This window comes from Leopardus geoffroyi, chromosome D2, assembly GCF_018350155.1.
Source record: "Leopardus geoffroyi isolate Oge1 chromosome D2, O.geoffroyi_Oge1_pat1.0, whole genome shotgun sequence".
NCBI classification, from domain to species: domain Eukaryota; kingdom Metazoa; phylum Chordata; class Mammalia; order Carnivora; family Felidae; genus Leopardus; species Leopardus geoffroyi.
This window is the reverse complement of record NC_059334.1, coordinates 37,033,225-37,056,962: the sequence shown is the minus strand read 5'-3', so window position 1 is coordinate 37,056,962 and position 23,738 is coordinate 37,033,225. Positions and strand designations below refer to the sequence as shown.

The window sequence follows — 23,738 nt, the reverse complement described above, 5'->3', positions numbered from 1 at the left end:
TTAACTACAACCCTAAAAAGATGGTCATGTTGCCATTATCTTTTTTTAAGACAAAGCACACTGAACCTCCAAAAGGTGAAATGGCCTTCCCAAAGTCATAGAGACAGCTAAGACAAAGTCAGAACTTGAATCCAGAATTCCAGTGTCTGTGTGCTGATATTACAATCCCTATCTTTGGGAACTCCTTCCATAGAATGTTCCCTGTAAGCTCAATGCAACATAGCTACGGTCATTTTGTTTACTTAACCCAATGAATAAAAAACTTCTGTTTTTAAGAAACAGAACTGAAACTTTGTTCATGGAGAAAAGTTGTTTATACCAACAAATGAATAATAAAGAGAGAGGGGAGAGGGAAAATAAGGAACAAATGAAAAAAGGAAGGAAGGAAGGAAGGAAGGAAGGAAGGAAGGAAGGAAGGAAGGAAGGAAGGAAGGAAAAGACAAAGAAAGAAAAAGGGGGGTGGTAGAGATAAAGAGTAAGCAAAACCATTTCATGTCATCAAGTCATGTTATCAAACTGAGTTTCAACCTGCCTTTCCAGTTTTACTCACCACCACTACTCCTTACTCATCCTATGCTCCCATTAAACTGGTCTATACTAAACTGGCTATACTGAGGATAAAGAACAAAAAAAAAATTGTATATTGATCTTCTATCCTGCAACCTGCTAAATTCACTTATTACCTCTAGTGCTTATCATAAATTCTACTGTATTTTCAATATAAATGATCATTTCATCTATGAACAAAGACAGTTTTTTATTTTTCCTTCCCAGCCTAGATGCCTTTTCTTTCTTTCTTTTTTTTTTTTTTTCTTGCCTTACTACACTAAAACCTTCAGTGCAATGCCAAGAAGTAGCAAACGTGTAGTTGTACATTTTTTTTAACAACAAAAATGATTATTTTTCAGGCATTGGGTAAAGCCTAGGTAAGTTAAAGGTGAGTAAGAATCAGTCCCAAACTTAAGGATGTCATGACCTGGGGGAAAACCTCTTTTTACTGGTAGGAGAGACAACCAAATAAAGCTGGAAAGATAAACCAGGACAGGTCCTTGAATAATAAAAGTGACAACAGCAGCAAAAGGAGCCTTAATATTTATAGAAGGGTTGATATGGGCTAGGCCCTGTTCAAAATTTCTAATATGTATTAACTCATTTGACTCGTCCATCTTATCTCCATTTTATAGGTAGGGAATAAGAGACACACACTATCTCCATTTTATAGGTAGGGAATAAGAGAAGATAAGTGACCTATGTCCTCAGAGCCAGCGTTCTTAAGTGCTAGACTAAATTGCCTTTGGTTATCATGTCTTCATTAACAGGTATTGAGTGTCCACTCTTTGCTAATTACTATGTCACTTTCAATTACTTTAATTATCACAATAATCTTGTTTTATAAAGGAAGGAATTGAAGTTCAGAGACTTTAAGTGACCTGTCCAAGGTCACCCCACTAGCACAAGACTCAAACCTTGGTATTCTGACTCTAAATTCAATATCCTTTCCACTACCCTCTGATTCCTCTTCAAATAGCTAAAATTTATATAGTACTTTGCAGTTTACAAAACTCATGACCACATTTATGCCTTAAATGGCACTTAAAGGAATTGAGATTTTATTCACTAGGCAAAGGAGAACCTTGGTCAGTTTTTCAGAGAAAGGAAAATGTAAAAGAGAAAAAAAGGTATTTCTGGAAGGCTAGGGCAGCATTGTGCTAGATAGATTTGCCAGGGCAAGTGTACAAGCAAAGGTGTCAGGAGACGCTGTAACTCTCAAGAGGATCCACACTCACCTCTGAACCTATGAGTCGTTCCCTCCAAACTCACTTTGCCAGTCAAGAGAAGTCCTGTTTTAAATAATGTTCCTGGAGGGAACTCTCTGAAGAGCAGAGATAATAAAAGTATTTCTTATGTCACTTCTTCCTGAATTTAACTTTCAGGAATATTTTTGTTAACTGAGAAGAGCACACCAAGGAACCATTATCACTGATACAAGGAGAAAACGGAAGGTAGATTTCCTCAGCCACGTCCTGTCAGTGTCAACAATTTAACTAAACATATAATAGTCATAACCTCATCAGTGTTAAATTTTCTAGGTTTCTGGCACATATCTCTTCATCTCCCTCATTAAGTTTATAGAGTGTTCTTTGGTACATTTGCTCAGTATTAGGATTTCAGTTTCAACTGGCACATATTAGAATCAGACAGAGGAATGATTTTTTCTGCCGTAAGTAGTTAGCAGAATATGAGAACATATGAAATGGACCAATGCCCAAAGCCAGGTACTTGGCAAATAATAGCAAATGGGTTTGACCCCATCCATCACAATCTTGCCCCATTCACCAGGGGTGGGTCTAACACAGGTAGGCCAACCAAGCCCAAGATATGAACAGTTACTTTGTTTTCATTATCTTCCTTGCTGTATGCCATGCACACTATTCCTTGCTCAGGGACTGCCCTCATTTGGAAATGGAGTCTGGAGATCCTCATGATTACACTCCCACCTGGATGGTTACTCCAAACAAACTTCCAAACCCTAATCTATCCCAATCCCCCTTCATTTTAGCCTAATTTTAACATGTTAACATTCTGTGCTCAACGAGGGCAGATACAAATGATTGCTAGGATTTCATTCAGGCAAATATTTAAGTGATAGCAAGCTTGAGGTGATTTTATTTCCACGGGTATCTGCATTTTAAAAAGCAGTACCCAGAGTCAGGAATGCCTTAGCCTATAGATAGATGAAGTTCAACTGTAAAGATGGGGCACCATGGAGTTTCAGGGTGGCAGTTCTTCCAGCATCCATCAAAAATGCCCTGGCAGAACCAGCTAAACCCCTATCAGCATACTTTTACCTCAAGTTTCCATCTGTCATGTAGGGATATAACCCTGACCTCACAGGATTATTATAATATAGGGACATAGTATGACCTCACAAGATTCTTGTGGGGATAAAACAACGTGGCTAGTAATTGGCCAATTGGTTTATAGCTCAGAAAACTATCAATTACTATGCAGAAGTGAGAGGTTTCTAGTGACTTCTGAGTTTTGCCTTTTATATAGGGAACCCACTTATCTACCTCCATTGGGGTCTAAAGAGATGAGAAATTTCCTGTGTAGTGAAACTATTTCAGTCAGGTAGGATTCTAACTTCCACCTCCACTACTTGTCGGGCTCAACTACAGATTAGTTATCCTAGCTCTAGTTTCTCAAGCACCCACAAAAATATAGTCCCTATTTCTTGGATGTGCTGAAGAGAAACCACTTTTACCAATAGCAGCAGAGGTCATTTGGTACCTACTCACAAAGTTGTCATACCAATACCGTGTAACCCAATAACTGAGTCAAGAACGTGCTTCAAGAAGAAAGATAAAACTTGTCACTATTTCACTTTGAATAAGACCTCCACTCCCAACCATAGGAAATCTTTATTTATTTATCTATTTTTATCTAAAGTGGGTTTCATAGCCCTTCAAAGGCTGCTGTCTTCCTCTCAGGATATTAAGGCATAGTCTATACTTTCTTTCACTACTTTGCATTCTTAGTGTCCTTAGAATATTAGAAGTCTACTTGACTATACAAGTAAATAAATTCTAGATATTTGGTGAACATTAAATTATGGGGAAATGAGGATTTCATAAGTTCTGATCAAAGTGTCACAGAAGGATGGATAGTACTGAAGAATATCCTGGGACATTCACTTTATTTTACAGAGTGGGGAACTAAGGCCCTACCTTAAAGCTAAATGCTGGAGTTATGAGGCAAATCTGAAATGCCAATCTGTAGACGGTGTATCTACTCTACCATATAGTGCCCATTCCCCTCTGTTGTGCATGCCATCAGCACTAATGCAATCAGGAAGTGCCCTTTCTTATAACTACCTTGTCTTGTCATTTTTCCCTAGGAAATAATAAATGTCTCATATCCCACCCATATGTTAGGCTTCTTCCTCCTTTCCCATGGTTTTCTCATATTTCCTCCTCAGGTTTCAGGTCAGTTCTGTGAACTAACAGGCCTTTAACTCAACACTTTTGCAATGACCAATTGAATTGATGAGTAAATGGCTGCTCAAGTACCTGTCACCAACACTGCTGTGGTCTGTTAGTGGAGATGCCAATGTTCTCTGTCATAAGATACAACCACACAATGACACTGGGGAAAATGGGGGTGTGGAGAACAGCTCTATGAGCCATCTGCAGGGTGTTCTATGGCCTACAGCCAGTGTGCATGGGCTGAGAGAGGAGAGAGAAGGGACCTCACCTTGGGGATGGGAAGAATGCTGCCCTTTGACAATGCATCTCTGTGGTGGTGAGGCTGATGACAGCATACAGAGCATACAACTCTGGCTAGATACCAAACATCTGGGCTCGAAACCAAGCAACCAAGTTGTTCAAATCAAAGAAAACCTAATCAACAAATATTTTCAATGCCTACTATGCGCATTCAGACAGCTGTGGTTAGAATGGATGACATTTGAGTCTTACTCAAGTCCCCAAAATTCCACTGCTCTCTGTTCCAGATGCCTGTTCTTATATTAATCAAATATTCATGTTTTGAATTGAGCATCTGTTGGCATATGTTGATGTACAGACAAAACCAAAAGTAATGAATTATTTCTCCAGTACATTAATGGTACTCTTTTCAAGCTCCCTAGAGTGAGGCTGGGGACAGCTTACCTCAAGCCACCAGCCATTTCTAAGATATCTGTCCCTCTTGCTAATGCCTGCTCTATCAGAATGCAGAGAAGTTAGGAGGGCCATGCTCCCTCCCATAGCTCCAGGGAGATATTCAGGTGAGGACACCACCAGAGGCAACATCTTTCTGAAATCACTGGTTGCCTCTAGGCTCCAAAGCACTCAATGCCAGGAGGGAACCCTGTGCATAATTTGGCATCTGTGGTGCTCCGAGAACAAAGGATATAATATCTCTTTGTTTCTGGACATCCTAAAGTTAAAATGACACCTTGGCTGACAATTATGATTCTGCATTCTTTTATAAATCATGTTTTTTTTCTAAAAGAACTTAAGCGGGTGAATGAACATCCAGTTGCCTCTTTTCTGGCATTTCTCCTATGAGGAATGCCAGGGCCTTTACTAATATTACCACCAAGTATTGCAGTCATGAAATGAATAAAGCCAAGGGATTTGCTTTTAGCTTGCTTTAGGCCATTTACTGTTTTCATTCTTCAATAAGAAGAAACAGCCACTGAGGTGAAGATGGGAAGACCTCTCCATATGTGATGGCGGTCTCCGATTTTTCAATGTCCCCTAGCTGTTGTCAAATAGGCTTTGTACACACTTCAGTTAATACAATCACACTTGTCTTACTGGTTTGACAATGACTTCTAAGCTCCTCAGAGTTATCAGGTTCTTCCAGAGGCCTCACTGTCCCCCGCCCCCACCATGGCAATATGACACTGAGGACAAGGAGCTGCACAATAATTATGACAAGGAGTTTCTGAACAAAGAAGGAAGGAACCACTAAAGCCAGGCTTGCTCACAGCATTCCCAAAGGAAATTAGAGGTGATAGAATCACCCTGATTCTATCTGCACCCTGAGCTTTGTGACTCCCTTCTTAAACGTATGAAATCAAAAACTCTATTGGTCACTTCCCTTTTAAACTTACCCTGAACACTGAGCTACTCAAGAAAAGTACATTAAAAAGTGCTTTTGTCAGGTACTTCAGCTTTAAACCTCTGTTCCTTCCCTCAGTACATGAATAAGTGGGGACAACCTATAGGAAAACTGAAAATTCCCATATCCAGGGACTATGCTGTTCTAGACAGTACTGTGGATGAATCAGAAAAAAGATGCCCCATTGGGTGGATGCACCTACTGACACATAGCTTGATGAGTGGAGTCTGAGTCAGATTTTGATTCTGCTGACTCACCTCCTTGATTTATGGAAATCTGGTAGTGCTTTCTCACCCTTAAACCCAATATCTAAATCAGACTCTAAGTGGTCTATCTCCTCTCTTCTGAGCTCTGCCTGATCCTCCTTACTATATAAAATCCCCCAGGCTCTATTCAAGAAGAAAGCTTCCAAAACAGCTTCATCAATAACAAAAGTTCCAACTTAAAAGTCCAAACTCCTTTTATAATCTCAACCCCATTCCGAGCCCAAGTAATAACCTCAGAGAGGAGAAAGTGTTTGGGAGAAGGGTGGAGAGTATCCATACCTCCTCTTGCCTCTGTCTACACTAACTTTGTTGCTTGCACTCTCAACCTTGTTCTACCTTTCTTCTATGTCACTCTTTACTACACTAGTTCTCCACTAACTCAACTTTTCTGTTACCAACTTTGCTTGTCTGCCCCCAAATGGAAAGACAAAATTCCAAAGCCACAGTGCTTATACTCTCCCCATACCAACTCCTCTGTGGAATTTTGTAACCCAAAGATGACCCTAGCCTACATGCTGGAATGTCTTTACCATCGAAGAACTATTTCTGCAAAAAATTTTGATGTTGTCATTTTCATTTAAAAAATAAGATGATAAAACACACACACAAGCCATTATTAGTAAAATGCCTGCAGATGATGGAGAGGAATGCATATCAATATATACACATGCATATAGATGAACGAGTGAGCACATGTGTATATGCCTACCCATGGAGGCCAAGACGAACCTTTCAACTGAAGAGTGTGATTAAATACTAAGGAAAATGACAGGAATCAAAAGTGATTTCAAATTTCTTCTAGCTTTTCCCTCCACTACTCACTCCAGAGTAAAAAAAGAAAAAAGAAAAAGAAAAAAATGAAAGTTTTCTCAGAATTCCATTTAAATTTGATACCTAAATTAGCTTCAAAAAGCAGTCACATGGGTGGCAGATATGCAGGGGTTACTAAGCAGAGGTCTCATTGTGGTATGAGAATGATTGCTAGCTAGTAAGGGGGATTTTCTAGTCCTCTTCTGGTATTGCTTAGCTAAATAAACTCTGACACCTCTGCCCCTCAGTGCTTGATATCTTAGATTCTTTCCAGTGTTTACTAGTGTTCTGTGGTTATATTACTTAAAAGTTATGTGGATATTTAGAATGATGACTACCATGTCCATGATAACCACCAATGCCACCACCCTTATCATCCTGACTTCTTTTCTTTCTAGAACAATTTAAAGATGGGGCGCCTGGGTGGCGCAGTCGGTTAAGCGTCCGACTTCAGCCAGGTCACGATCTCGCGGTCCGGGAGTTCGAGCCCCGCATCCGGCTCTGGGCTGATGGCTCAGAGCCTGGAGCCTGTTTCCGATTCTGTGTCTCCCTCTCTCTCTGCCCCTCCCCCGTTCATGCTCTGTCTCTCTCTGTCCCAAAAATAAATAAACATTGAAAAAAAAAATTAAAAAAATAAATAAATAAAGTTGCCCAGTTACACCTGTACCTTAAGAGATGAACAAAAAATTGATTTCTCCTGTTTGCAAGGAAGAATAGAGACAGAGTTTTTAGTGACTTAGCCAATATATGTGGGTGGTGCTGATTTCAAACTTCACAAATGCCAAAGAGCCCAGTGCAAGACTGTCTCAAACTCTACTGATGGAAGACCTTTCTAATTGGGTTTCCACGGTAGCTGTCAAGGGTAATAATGGCAATTCCAAGAAAAACTTGATCTTCAGAGAGCTTGGGCTCTGCTTATGGTCCTGAGTTTGAGCCAGGAGCAGACTTTTCAAATGCTATTCCAAATACTCCCTAACCTAACAATTTGGGATGACATTCAGTGCTAACTCAGTGTGTCTTCCATTTCATGACAAGCATGCATGCAACTGTTTATACTGCATATAATTTATGATGTTGGACATGTCATTCTTTCCTCTACACAAAAAATTAAAGTCAGCTTCTCAACCCAAAGATATCTTGGATAAGAAGAAGGTCTAACTTTTTTTTTTTAACATAGAATGTTTCATGAATTTGCATACCATCCTTGCACAGGAGCCATGCTAATCTTCTCTGTATAGTCCTATTTTAGGATATATGCTGCTGAAGCAAGCATGAGGTCTATTTGAGAGACAGAATGATAAGTGGTAAAAATCATAGGTTTTGGAATCACACAGAGCAGCAATAACTTTAAATATCTACGTTAAGAGAGGGTAGCACCTGAGAATACCCAGACATGTTTTGTTTGTATGGATTATTCTTCCCCTACCCCATTGGATACAGTTGTTGGCACATAGATGTACTCAATAAATATTTATTGAACTAAATTAATTCATTCTCATATTGAACAAATTTACTTTCACTTAAAGGAGACTCCATAATCTTTAAGTAATCTGATACTGTGCTCTTTGCTATTTCTTTAAGGTAGAGTTCTGGGTTTGAGATATTGATGTCTTCATCCCACTTCATCCATAAAGCTTCCCTGACAACCTCAGTCTCCCCTACTCTCTTTTTTTCTGACTCCCTGTTATACTTATTCCAGGTTCCACTCACTTTGGCACATACATGATACCTTATCTTGCCATGTAAAATGTGTTTCATAAACACATCATCCTTCCTAAGAGCCTGTAAGTTCTTCAGGGGCAAAGGCCATGTTTGACATTTATTTTGTATGTCCCACAGCACACAACATAATATAGAGTCTGTAGCAGGCTCTGAACAAGTACCTGTTAAATTGAGTTGCATTTTAAGGACAGCATTCCATCGCCAGTGATGATTGTTGTTTAGAGAATTATCAAAAGGCTGTATTCACCACTCATTTCACCCAAATTAAGCCCATGGGTCTCTACACTTGAAGTGCTAGTTGGGAAGCAGAGGCTCAGAAAGCAGCTGCTTACTTTCAACAAAGAAGAGATTGCATTTCAGCAACGGACTGCAGAATTTCACCTATTCGTCACTAGTGACTCCTGGCCAAACCCTTTGGTGTTATCAGGAATAAAAAGTAACCAAGAGACATGTCAAATATCAATTTCCAATTACTTTTCTGTAACACATTTCAGCCACTTGGGAAAACTCCCAAGAGATCTGTTGCCCCTTATCAGCTAAGATCAGGCTTAACTTTCAAACAGGTAACACTCGGCAGCACCCTGTACAGCCTCAATATTATAATGTCCTTCTCGGACACTCAGATTCTCTTGTGAAGTCTTCAATATTGGCTTACACTGTCACCGGAGATCTGGCCCAAATGCGGAAGGCCCCTGATATTATACCCTGAACCACAGGCACTGGAGTGAGATGAGAATAACTCTAACACCTGTGGTGAACTACTGTCACTAAGGTTGCTAAAGCTTAATTTGCATCCAGATGTTGAATGTGGGGCACAAAGACTCATGCAGGACTTTTGCACTGTCAACTCCAGCCAAAGGGGAAAGAAATAAGAGTCTCTAAAGTCTTAACTTTGATACTCAAAACACAGAACAGCATTTCTACCCTCCAGATCACAGAAAGCAGGCCGCAAACTAATTGAAAAAATCTTTGGTATTAGGGATGTTAAAACTGAGGATCTGCAAAAAACCAGAAATCACATGTCCCCTTTATTACAAAGTAATGGGAAAGAATTTGGAAAAACCAGGAAACATCTCTGGGTTCATAAATCAGCCCAGTTGGAGGAAAACGCAAATGGCCAGCACCTGGAATGAGCCTTCATCTGGAGCGGGACAGCAGTCTAGGCTGTGCACTGTGATTAATGGCTTGAGTGAAAGGTCTCAGTTGAGGCTGAACAATTAACTTGTTCTCTCCACATCTCAGAACTCTCCACAGCATAACTATGTCTTCCCTGATTGTGCATATTTCCTAAAATGCAAGCCAGTCTGGGAAGCTTCGAACATGTCATCAGACTGTTTCTGACAGTCGGGAGAGCCCTGGTGTTTGACAGAACTACTTTCATCAAATCGTCTGTGTTGACTCTGCATGCATGTCTCAACCTTTCAGTTCTTTTTCAAGCTTAAGAACCATCTTAAATGAGGCAATGGCATTGGCCTCGATCTGTCGAAGAAAAAAAAAAGTCCACAGCTCAGAGGATTGCAAATGGACAGCATATGGCCTGGCTTGTTTCTGGTCATTCCCAAAAAAGTTCTTAGGGAATTGAATGTCCGTGAGATTAATGGTTCCCTCCTGTCCTGTCTTTATCCTTTGGAATAGGTTTCTCTAATCTCTTTCAGACCCTCTAAAGCATTTACATCAAACCAATCATTCCTCCTAAATCTACAACCAAGACTCTGATAAGACCTACCAGAACCTAAGGAACTCTCCAACGCTTCTTCCCTTTCTCCTAGAAGTCAATTTTTAGATGGGAAAGAGGTACCCCCAGAACCTCATTTTGCAAGTAGAAGTACCCAAGGAATCTGTTTTCCTCATTTCCAAGTTGTAATCAATTCTGCCTCATCTTCTTTTGTGACAAATGGATATACCAAAAGTGGATATCGTCCCACACATAGCAGGCCCCACACAATTACTTTTTTCAGTGAAGGCATCCTGTCTCCAGAAACATCAAAAACAACAATAGTATCAACATGGATGATGATGTGATAATAATAATAATAATAATAATAATAATAATAGAAGCAGGAGCAACACCAACAATAATATGTATGTAAGTATTTACTATAGGCCAGGAACTCTTTGAAATACTTTATTTATATCAACTCATATGATCCTCACAAAAACACTGCTAAGATAAGTGTTACTGTTAGACCCATTTTACAGAGTTAGAAGAGTCAAGTAACTTGCTAAAGGCCAAAAAGCCAGTAAGTGGCAAATCTAAGATAGAAACACAGGTCTCAGATTTAAGTTCTTCATACTATCCTATAAGATCCTATACTGCAACTAGGCTCTCTAGAGGTATTGGGCCCCACCCACGATTGCTGATGAGATTAGAGAAGCAACCCTTCTAGCATAGCACCCACTTAGGCATCAGGCTTGGTGAGTCCTGTTTCTGCTACCCTATGTGTAACCTCAAATGAGTTTGAGCCTCTGAGCCTTAGCTGTCCTCATCTGTAAAATCACTGATACTAAACCTGTCTTATAAAGTTTTTGTAAGAATTGGTGAGATAATGCATATGCAGGACCCAGCACAGTGCCTAGAACTGGTAGTTGCTTAATAATCATAGCTATGGTTATTGCTAATCCGATTAGCTAATACTAACTAAAGCAACTGAAGAAGATGAGGCAGAAATGATCACAACTTGGAATGTAGATATGAAAAGGCAGACCAGTGTGGGGACCTCTAAGAGACTAGAATACTCAGATACTAAAAAGTACTGGTGAGAGATAGCTACCTTCCTGGTCTGACCCAATCTACAAAGCCTGTAGGTTAGCTTACCTCCATGAAAGAAAAAAATCTAATTTTAAAAATTTGCTACATTGAGGAAAAACAAAAAGATGTCCAGACTGGGAGAATTCAAATATTCTCCCTGAAATTCCTGGTGAAAAAGCAAGACAGTGAGGCATCCTTCACAGCCTCATGTGGCTGCTCCAGCATCGAGCTTGGAGTTGCATCCTTCATTCTGCATTTCCTACATGCTCTTGCCGACCCCTGACACATCACATTCTTTGCATCAATAAGGACTGCTGCCAGAACACACTAAATTGCCTTTGACTACATTTAACTGATCTAGTATTTTTTTATGATTCTTTCTTGTTGTACCATTTTTCACTTTTGACTTTATAATTCTCTGCTGACTTTAAATAAAGCATTGCCAGACTACCCAAGGTGGTTTTTAATAGAGATTTAGGGGTGAGGTGGTGCTGTGGTTTGGATTCAGATTCTACTCCAGCAACAAGGGGAAATTAACTAGATGGTTTCATCTCAAGTGCCCATTTATAGTCGGAATGGACAGAGAGTTTATCTTCTTCCAAGTCTTGTAATCATGACACTACAAAGTGATTTTCAAGAAATTAAAAATTAGGTAGCAATAGCTTCTCCACCACAAAACCACTACACAGTGTCCCTGTAAGCCCAGATGAGTGGGATATACAAAGACAGCAGGGAATCACTTGCTGAATGCCAGGGAAGCAGGGAGGAATTTAACCACACTCTGTCCTATGCCAAAGACAATGCTTGTTCTTCTCTAAGTTGGGGAACTCAAATGACCCTACACCAGCTATGTCAGCCTGCCTCCAGAGCTTCCTCCCTCCTCTGTGCTGTCCCCAGTCCCCCCTGTCCCATTCTGCCCACAAGAAACACTGGAAGCCAGCTGGCCCTTAATCACTGGGAAAGGTGATCTGACTAGCAAAGAAACTGAGTCAGATAAGCAATCCCCAACATTAACCTTTCTTTTTTAGAGAAGAATACGTTAACTATATCTTGAAAATTTTAAATTGGTAATTTCAGTACAATTTTGGCTTTGTCTTGCTTTTCGTTATCATGCAATGCTTGCTTCATTACAAAGGAATAGATATAACACATGTAAAGCATTCAGAACAAAAGTTTTTTAAATATCTATGTACCCATCACCAAGTTTACAAAAAAATCTCTTTAGCTGTTCCTCTCAAATTAGATTTATTTGCCTCCACTTACCAACAGTGGTAAATGCAACCCTGAACTTTGAGTTTTTCATTCCATGGTTTTGCCACTTATGAAAAGACCCTTTTAAAATAGTGTTTTAATAGGCATTTTTAAACTTTATATAAATGATCTCACTCACTGAGTTTCCCAACTTACTAAAGTATTACCCAACTTACTAAAAAAACTATTTGGTTGATTTTAATTTTTCAGTCTATTTTGTTTTCTTTTGTTTTGCCATTACAGACAATGGTATGAATATAGTTCATATTGATCTGAATGTGTTCAGTAGATTGTACTGGGTTAGTCTCCTAGGAAAAGAATTGCCAAATCTTAGGGTTTGCGTATATTCAAATTCACAAGATAATAACAAATTTTGTTGCACCGTAGATATGCTAATTCATACTTCCACCAAAATAGCTTTTGAGTTTCCTTTGCTCTATAGCTTTGCCAGCACTTGGTATAGCCAGATTTTTAAATTTTGCTGAGCCAGTAAGTACAAAATGTATCTAGGGGTTTTAACTGATATTTCCATATTTAATTTTTTTATAGATAATCACTGAGCGATTTTTAAATATATTGGAAAGAAATTCTTCATTCAAAATAACCATGAAATGCAGTGTTCATATAGAGTAGGTGTGATTCTATGGCTACACAGAAAGATACCATGTACATAGACATATAAGAATTAATATGCCTATTTCTCTATTTGCTACCACACTTATATTTCCAGCAGGAGTGGCAAGTTAGAGCCCAAAGGCCAAATCTGGCCCACTGCCTGCTTTTGTTAATATTTTTTTATGGGAACATAGCCATGCTTATTTACTTATGTATTACCTATGAATACTTTCATGCTACAGTGACAGAGTTAAGTAGTCACAACAAAGACCACCTGGCCTGCAGAGCCTAAAATACTTACTATCTCACCCTTTACAGTAAAAGTTTACTGACCTATGTCTTAGAGCATCTCTACTTGTAAGCATAGAACCTCATATTCAACATGTTTGCTCCAATCTGTTCCTCCCCAAATACCATTCCTCATAAAATGGCTTTACCTTTCACAGTTATTCGGGCTAAAAACCTGATAGTCATCTCCTACTCTTCCCTCCCATTTACCACTTATAACCAATTGATGAATACCAACCAAGTATACAATCTTCTCTACACCCATGGCCAGGCCTTTGTTCAAGCCTTACATTGACTTAGGCAACCTTTCACCCAATGACCCAGTCCTTGGTTTCCCCAAGTTTCACAGCACTTGTAACATTTTACCTCATTTACTTGTTTGACTTTCTGCCTGTTATCTCCACCTCAAATGTAAATTTTTTTAAGAGGAGCGCAGAGAGGACTTGGGAAAAAAGGTTCTTTGTTAGTATCATTTAATGTAGTGGTCATCAAAGTGTTGTATGTGGAAGAATCATCGGAAGAGCTCATTAAAAATAACAGATGCCAGGGTGTCACCCCAGACCCACTGAATCAGAATCCCTGGAAGTAGGTCCTCAAGCATCTTTGCCTGATGGATGTTCCTGGGAAATTCTTATGTAGGCTTGAGAAGCACATACGTAATCGAAGCTTCCTGAATAACACACCCCCTTTGTTCTATCCCACTCTACCACACTGTCTGTGATGGGGAGCTAACACTACATAAAATTCCCCCACCCTTTGCTTGGATACCATAGGTTCCCTAAGTTTCTCTACCCTCCTTCAGTGGCCCAGAAGAATCCTGATTTGAGAAGATAATTTTTTCCCTTTACTTAGGGCTGAATTCTGATATTCAATCTCTGTTTTTCATTGCATTGAGTGTATTCCTGGTTAATGATAGGGTCTACCCCCTACAGTGAGCAACTTCACTGCTCAGCATATAAAAAAAATAAGAATCTCCTGTTGTAACTTAGTACTGCTTCCTTGTATATACCATACTGCCTAGTACCTGCCTAAGGGAAAAGGCATGTAAACATTTGTACAATGTATATAAGAATTTTTTTTTAAATTTTTACTACCCTCTTCATTTTCAACATATTACAGATCATTTAATATGTAAAAAACAAATGTTAATAGAAGGGTTAGACCAACGACAATACCAATAAGATGCTGTTAGTATTTATTAGAGATTTTTCTTATTAGACTTAATTTTTTCCTAAATTGCATGTGACCCATTATCATTATGCTTGGTGGATAATATAACAAAACAAAATTACCAGTCCATTTTACTCAAGGAGAAAGCCTAAGCTTCCTTGGGTTTTATAACACCAAGCATAGCACAAATTTAAGAAATTTTTCCAGTGCTGCACTCAGTGATTTTTAGGGGTCTATTTTCCCCAGAGGCATGTAAGTACTAAAATTGCATTGGATTGCGTTTTGCTCTCAGCGGGTGAGAAAGTGCATAGTCAATGGGTTATTTGCCATTCTTTATTTCCATTTTATGCAGTCACACGGAGGTATCTCTCAGGTGGTTGTTGAAGTTTACTAGACACTCAGGAGCCATCTTGTGCTTTCTCTAAATGACATTTATAATCTATAACCAAAGGGGTTGTCTATGAAGCCATTGGTGCAGTATACCTAAACTCTGCTTATGTTAATTCAGGTTACAGAGATCAGATCTTTTGCTATGAGGTTCCAATAGGCGGGAAATTGCATCATGTATCTAAACAATATCTATAGGTCTATGAACAGACATACAAGGTGTGATTTTGGTGCTGATAAAGACAGAATATCTGAAATCAGTATATAGGGGGATAAAGGCTTTTGGAACATGCAGATTAATTAATAACAAAGGGGCTATGCAAAAATCACACAAGTGATCTTGCTCTACCATTATGTATCTGTAATAAAAGCACTAAATTCTGTAAATGCAGTATAAGTCTGCCTTCTTTCAACTGGATATCTCCAATTAACCATCATTTTTGTGCTTCACCAGTGCTCTGATAATTGATGCTCTTAACAGAATTCCTGAAATACTGAAGAAGCCAGAAGTGCTTTCTTGAATCATCAAGAAAAATTAAAATTCATTCAGTGTAGTTCTATTGTTAAGCGTATTTTATGGGGGGGGGGCAGCATGGAACAGAGGGAAGAACACAGACCTCAGTGTTAGACCTGGTTTTGAACCTCACAAAGGATACTTATTGGCCCTGGGATCTTGGGTAAACTACATAATATCTCTCTAAGCTTCAATTTCCTCGTATATAAAATGGGGATACTATCCAGCTTCAGAAGACACCCAAGATTAAACGAAACCACGAACATATGTAAAATACCAGCACAGTGCCTGGCTCTAAAGAAATCACTCAATAAATAGTACTATTATTAATGCTGATGTCTTCCTTCCCATTTTCAGTACATAAGTGAGCAATGCAATATATACATGTACCTCTTTCCTTTTTTCTATCTTTTTGTTTACCAGAATATTTCATTCATATGAATATCCCATCCTGCAATGGTGACAGAGTATAGAAAGTCTACTATGGATTCTCAGCACTGGGTTATTTAAATTTTTTTTTTTTAATTTTTTTTTTTCAACGTTTATTTATTTTTGGGACAGAGAGAGACAGAGCATGAACGGGGGAGGGGCAGAGAGAAAGGGAGACACAGAATCGGAAACAGGCTCCAGGCTCTGAGCCATCAGCCCAGAGCCTGAGGCGGCGCTCGAACTCACGAACCGCGAGATCGTGACCTGGCTGAAGTCGGACGCTTAACCGACTGCGCCACCCAGGCGCCCCATTTAAATTTGAAGAAACAAAGGACGTTTTCAAAGAAACTAGTATTTTTTTTATCATGGTCCTTGGGTAAACAAAGTTTCAAAGTCTCCACGATGGTTCCAAATCACCCAAAGCTTCTACCCTCTTCAGATCTTTTATTATTTTTCCTAATGCTATTTTGTAAATAATATACTAGCATATTTTAATAAAAATTCAGATATTGAGAAAGCTAATCCTTGTGACACTTCTTCTACTCTTTGTCACACCACTCTGGGTATTCCCTGAAAGTAACCATTTTAGGGGTTTTATGACCATCTTTCCAAAATTGTTTCTATGCATTTGAACCCACAAATGTGTTTCTGTGTGTGCATGCAAGAGATTTTGTGGTTTTAAATACATAAATACATAGTGCACAAATGTTTTATACTCAAATGTTTTTGCTCAAAAATATGTTCTGAAGTCATTCTGTGTTGGTATCTTATTTACCTTACCTTATTTTTAATTTACCTTAATTTTTTAAAAACTGCCCTATAGCAATCAATATCATTTTAACCATTCCTTTCCTGATAGGTGTATAATTTCTCTTTTCATTCTTTTTTACTACAAGAAAAACATTGCAATGAACATCATTCTGTATACTATCATTTGGACATGTATAATTGTTAGATAATTTATATGAATTTTATTTCAGCCTTTTAAAAAATCCTATTTATTTTGAATTATGGTTCAACATTTTAAAGTAACTACAAGAGTATAGTGAACAGTCTTTCTCCCACCCTAGTCTTCCCATGTACCTGGTTCTCCCCGTCCATAGGTAGGCAGTATTATGATCCATCTTTGAGAGTTTTTTTTTTTAATATAGATTCTTATACATAAATAGCATTATGCTATATTGTTCTGAACTTTGCCCTTTCCCTTAATGATACATACTGCATAGACTCACATATAAGTATGTAAGAAGTTACACAATATTCTACAAGTTGAATGTACCATAATTTAATGATTTCTCAATTGATAGTTCTTTGGTTATTTCAGTGTTTAGCACATCTACTCTATAATAAATACTATTATATATATGTCATTTTACACATGCAAGCATTTCTAGGAGTACAATTGCTGATCTATTTTTATGCTAGTCTGTTAATCATTTTACTACTGATTTCCATGCACCCTTCATATGTCAGAAATACACATAATCTATCATAGTGCGTGATAAGATCTCCAAATATTTTTCATGTTCACTGTCTTTTCATTTTGCTTACAGTCTTTACCTCCCTATGTAGAAAGTTTTGCAAAAAAAAATCAAGAGTATTTTTAATAAGTTACATTTTTAAATTTTTGTTTTTTAAAATTACAGCTTCAAAATTGAGTTCTCTGTTTTCTTTAAGCTCTTTCATGGTTTCTTCTTCTTTTCCATTTAGAATTTTAATCCGTTTGTAGTTAATCCAAGTATAAGGCATGAGATATGAATTTAATTTTTTTTTCCAAATAGCTACACATTTGCCCCAAGAACATATATTGACTAATCCATCTCTTCCCTACCAGTCTGAGATACCACTTTATCAAGTACTAAGTCCCCACATATAACTGAGTTCTCGATTTCTTATCCTATTCCATTAGTCTGTTTAGTGATCCATGTGCCAGTACCACATTGTTTTAATTACTGAGGTTTTATAATATATTTGATATCCAGTAGAGCTAATTTTTCATCATAATTCTTTTTCAGAATGATCCCAGCCATTATTCTTGTTTAGTTCTCCATCTGAACTTCAGATTCAATTTTTCTAGTTTAAAAGGAATAAAAAAAAAAAAAATCCCTGGTAATCATATAGTCTTATATGTTTTATGTTTTAACAACAAAAACAACCACATTGACATATTTATGGTTTTGAGTATTCATAGAAAATAATATGGGAGGTCTGTCCATATCTTCAAACATTCTTTTGCGTCCTTCTAGAAGGTTTTCAAGTTTTCTTAAGATATTGTATGTTTTTGTTTATGATTATAATATTCTCAATTTAATATCTTTTATGTTTCTTCTGTAAATGGTGTCTTTCATTCAAAATACTCTCCAAGTGGTTTTTGTTCTACTATTAAAAGGCTAGTGATTGTATATTAACTTTATGCTTTACTCCATCACTGAATTCTCTTATTAGTCTTTCAGTTGGTTCTCTTGAGTTTCCAACTGCCAAATCAAATAAAGTCATCTGTAAGCATGACAGTTTTGCAATACGCTTTCCATTTTCATGCCTGTTGTTTCTTTCTCCTGTCTAATCACATTGGTATTTCCAGTATAACATTAAACAATAGTGGTGGTAACAGATACTTATCTTGTCCTTACATTAATAAAACTACTTCTTAAGTTTGTCCATTAAGTTTGATATTGGCTTGTGGACTGAGATGATGTGTTTTATCACATTAAGGATGTATACATCCATTTTTATATGGTTTTCATCAAGAATGGTTATTGAATTTGGCAAAGTTCTTTCAGCATCTATGGAATTATGGTTTTCATCTTTAGATCTATTCAAAAGGTTGAATAAAATGGATATTTTAATATTGAAATTTCATTGGATATTTGGAATAAATTCCATATTCAGTATGCCATGATGCTTTGCTCTGCTGTTTATGCTGGTGGATGTTGCTTATAATTATTTTATTTAGAATTTTTGTACCTATATTCATCACTGAGATGAGTATGTAGTTATAGTCTCCATAATGCTTGTCAATTTTCTGTAAATATTTTAGGTACTTCATAAAAAGAGTTTAGAAGCACTTCTTTATCTATGCTCTCAAATAGTTTAAATAGCTTTGGAATCACCTCTGTGGTATGTACAAGCACCTTAGACCAACTCATATGAGTCAATTGTGCACACCTCTTCCCCACTCCACACTGAGTGAGGTCTTAGAGATAGCTTGGAATCAGTCATGGTGGGAATATTTATGCCAAAGAAATTGGCAAACACTATACATCAAGGTGTTTTTATTTTTTATCATAATTATCATCATCATCATCATCATTATGTGCATAGATGCAGTTGTTATACATTTATAAGAATCATCATCTTTCACCAAATCACCTTCTATTCTAAAGTTTGGTAAAATTTTCCTATAAAACCACCTGCACTGGACAGTTCTGTGTGGGATTGTGAGAGGTCTTTATGCACTTTCTTTATTTTCCTATGGAAATAAATATTTCAATTTTCTATCTCTTCTGGAGTCAGTTTAGGGAAATTTCATTTTTTAGAAAATTATCCACTTGATCTAGATTTTCAATATTTGCACAAAATTCAACAAAGTTGGTTCTTATGATTCTTTTCTGTGACTTTTCATTTTATGTTTTGTATATTTGTATTTTCTTTTAATTTTCCTTAATATGGGTTTTTAAAAATCAGCTTCTGAATTAGTTATTATAGTGTTTTGTTTTATAATTTATTTATATCTTTTTTTAGCTTTAATAACTAATCCCTTCTGCTCTCCTTTGGTTTACTTAGCTGAGTGTTTGAGTCAGACGCTTCATTTATCTTTTGCATTCTTCTGCTTTTAATACATGTGCTTAAAGACATGTTCTGTTTTCTTCTCAGAATGGCCTTAGATCTATTTCATAGTTTCTGACAGGTAATGGCTTCATTATCTCCTATTTCTCTGGCTATTCTACAATTTGAGTTTGTATGTTATCTTTGACTTGAGATTTAAGAATATTAAAAAATTGAGTAGAAGGGCTTTTTTCAGTATGATTTTATTATCAATTGTTAGTTTCATCACCTGGTCACCTCAGAGTTTTTATACCTCTGCTTCCTGAAATTTATTAAAATTTGTGACCCACTATATTATTGTGGAAGACTATACTTCCTGAAAATGATCAAAGTAATATTTCTGGTTTCATGTGCTCTTCTAGAACTTTGCTACTCCCCAGCAAAAGGCAGAATCTATTTTCCCTTCCCTTAAACCTGAGCAGGACTTTGGTGACTGCCTTGATGAACAGAATGTAGTTAAAGTAATGCTACATGAATTCTTAAGACATAGGTCATAAAAGACAATATGGCTTCTGTCTGGCTCTTACTCTTTCTTGAGAATCTTTTGTCCTTTGAATTCAGCCATTATGCTATGAGGAAGCCCAAACATGCATATATGGGAAGACCACATGGACCCTCACATGGAAAGAAACTGAAGTTCCCAGCTGATAGACAGCATCAACCATGAAGCATATGCGTATACCAATTCTCAGATGATTCTAGTTCCTAGACTTTAAGTCTACTATTGAGGCCCCAGACATTACAGAGCAGATGTAAGTCATTCCCACTGTCTTCTGTTAGAATTCCTGACCCACAGAATCTTTGAACATAATAAACCATTGTCCTGTCCTATCTTATGATTTCTTTGTCTCATTTAATGCTCTTTTGCTTAAATTCTACTTTGTGGTATTTAGATTGTAAACCCTGCTACAATCCCTGTAACCTCTGGTTCTATGCTTTTCTTTAAACTGTTCTGAGTCAATTTGTTACTTTTTCTCTTATCCAACACAGAGAATTGAAATTTGCCTTATGATTCAACCTGAAAGTATTTTAAATAGGTGAATTAAGCACACTTACATTTTATTCTATTACAAATATGATGGGTCTTAGTTCTGTCATGTTATATTTTATATGGGCAGAGCTGCGTGGTTGTGACAGCTGTCTTCTGTCTCACAAAGCCTAAAATACTTGACATCTGATCCTTTGGGGAAAATATTTGCTATTCCTTGATGTAAATCATAATACTGATTACAAATAATGTTCTATTTACCAATTATTATTGCTCTTTGTTGTTGTTGTCCTTGTTGTACCTCTTATCGCTTAGGCTAGCATCTCCAGGGGAATGTAGAATACTTCTTTCTTGCTTATTTAAGAACTGTAATGGGAATGTTTTTAACCCTTTGTTCTTCTCTATGCAGGTTGCTGTAGGTTTTTGGCAGATAATTTCAATCAAGTTAGAGAAGTTGCCATTGTACTCCTTAATTGTTAAGAGATAAGAACAGAAGAGTTGCTAAATTTCATGAGATTTTTTCTTTTGCATCTAATAATATGACCACATATATTCTTTTGTTTTTTAATATGCCAATATGATAAGTTTACTGATAAGTTCTAATAATAAATTAACCTTTCCATTTTGAGATAAATCCTACTTGGTCATGAGGTGGTATATTTTTTATTACTACATCCTAAATCTTATTGTTAATTTCTCATAGAGGGTTCTTTTACTCACATTTGTAAAAGACATTGACCTACAGTTTAATTTTCATGTGTATTCATCATCTTGTTTAGGTTAGTTATGGAATCAGATGAAATGAATAATGTTCAATGGTTTTCATTTTCTGGAATAAACTGTAGGAAGTTTCTTCTCTTTGGGGGATATATGACTATTTTTTCAGTTTCCTCTATAATCTTTTCCTCTATTTAAATTTATATTCCTTCTTGAGACAATATTGGTAACTTTCATTGCCTTAAAATTGCCTATTTTAGATTTTCAAATTTGATAAAAACTCCAGTTTTCAATCTTCTCATTCCTAATGTTATGGAATTCATCTCTATTTTTTTCTTAGTTAGATCTGCTAGGCTCATCTTTAAAAAAAAAAAAAAACTGTTGGTACTGTTGATAAAGTATGTTGTATACTGTTTATATTTTATTAAGTTTTAGTTTAACGGAGTCATTTCTTATGTCATTGGGTTTGTTGTTGCTTAATTAGAATTTTTGGAAACAAAGCCCATTTAAAAAAATTTTTAATTCTTTGTTTCATTTTTGTATTTCCAAGAGAAAAAATCCTTTAATTACATCTTGGGCTATATCCCACAATTTTTTAATATACCATAGTGCTGTCACTTCCATTTACCTTTATAGAGTAATTTATGTTTATATTTCCTCATAAACCTAAATGTTTCATTTATTTCTAATTCTGTAAGGCTTTTTCTTTCCTTTACCTTACATTTGTCCCCCCCCCCCCGCCCATGTCTTCTTTTGTGAAGCTGATTTCTAATTTTACTGAGCTATGATCAATTAATTTGAAGTGGGCATATTACACTTTGACTCAATTTGTGGGTAGTTTTTGTGACTGTCCTATATATTTTGCAAAAGAATGTTCATTGTTTTCTGTTTAATAAAACATACATGCTGTGAAATATCTGTTCAGTTAGCTGTCATTTTCTAAGGGAAATATGCTAAAATTTTCATCTGAGATTGTGACTTTACCAAGTATTTTTGTCAAGTATTTCTAGAAGCTTTGCTTTATGTATTTCAAAGCCATGTTGTTAGATGCATTGAGTTTCATGAATTTTATAGCTTCCTATTTTATCTTCTGAGTTACATAAAATATCCCTCTTCATCATTTCAGTAATCATCTTGAGCCTTATTTTCTCTGATATTAACATTGTTATTACTGGGTTTCATATTTAGCATGCATCTAGTTTTGTTTTGTTTTTCCCAAATTCCTGCATTTTTTAAAGCTTCCTATGTCATTTATTGTATTTATTTCTTTAAAAAGCATTTTATTTTATATTTCATTTTTTACCAAATCTGGGAGTGCTCTTTTAATTTAGTTCATCCTCATTTATTATGACTAGTACACTTGTACCAACTCTTGCCATCTTACTTTACTCATCAAGTTGCCCAGCCTTACTGCTCTGGTTTGAAGATAGCTCAGCCGAGTGATGTTTGCCAAGCATGGGGACAGGCATACATGACGTGGGAAACAAAGGCAGAAAGAAATGTAGATAAAATTAAATTTTCTTATAACCTGCAGTCCATTGACAAATACAGTAAAACCTTGGTTTGCAAGCATAATTTGTTCTGGAAACAAGTGTGTAATCCAAAACACTTGTAATCCAAGTTTGTAATCCAAAGCTAATTTCAAGAACCACTGGCTCAGTTGTGATCATGTTAAGTTCAGTGTCACATACTATTCATATTGCAAGACATCGCTCATTTATCAAGTTAAACTTATTAGAAATGTCTAATAAATTGCAGAACAAGTTACTCAAAATCTAAGGTTTTACTGTACTTGAGGCGGGCAGAGTTTAACATTCCTTCAGGAACTCCCCAACTGTCTTAATGCTTTGCTAGAGGGAAAAACAACCTTAGCTTGACAATAGGGAGGCCTCAGGGATCCTGTGAGTCTTCTTTAGCATATGAAAGCCTTTTGGAAACTTCCCCTTGCCTTTACCTCCCCCAACTCCCAAGTACATTATCAGTCACTCCTCATAATCCCAGTGCAGCTCTTACTGCCCACAGATCCTGTCCCCATGCTTTAATAAAGCTACCTTTTTGCATCAAAGATGTCTCAAGAATTTTTTCTTGGCTGTGGGCTACAAACCCCAACACTTCAAGCCACATCATACAGATAGGGTGACCCATGTGATCATTCACTGTGGAGGTCTGACTTGTTGGCTGCTATGAAGCCCCCAGGAGTTCCCTGTGCTTGGCAAAGTTCTGAAGCTGGGCCTACATTTTTAAAATCTCTTACATTGGGGCGCCTGGGTGGCTCAGTCGGTTGAGCGGCCGACTTCAGCTCAGGTCAGGATCTCGCGGTCCGTGAGTTCGAGCCCCGCGTCAGGCTCTGTGCTGACAGCTCAGAGCCCGGAGCCCGCT

The 23,738-nt window shown here is 37.1% G+C and overlaps 1 protein-coding gene and 1 non-coding gene across 6 annotated transcripts in view; both read right to left on the bottom strand.

Annotated features, from left to right (window-relative positions):
- The window catches only part of LRMDA (leucine rich melanocyte differentiation associated), a 1,047,682-nt gene that overhangs the window by 167,043 nt on the left and 856,901 nt on the right, over nt 1-23,738 (bottom strand). The gene's annotated exons all lie outside the window — the stretch shown is intronic.
- LOC123577570 lies at nt 7,872-7,977 on the bottom strand. Its single transcript, XR_006701929.1, has one exon. It is a non-coding gene; the product is annotated as a U6 spliceosomal RNA (small nuclear RNA).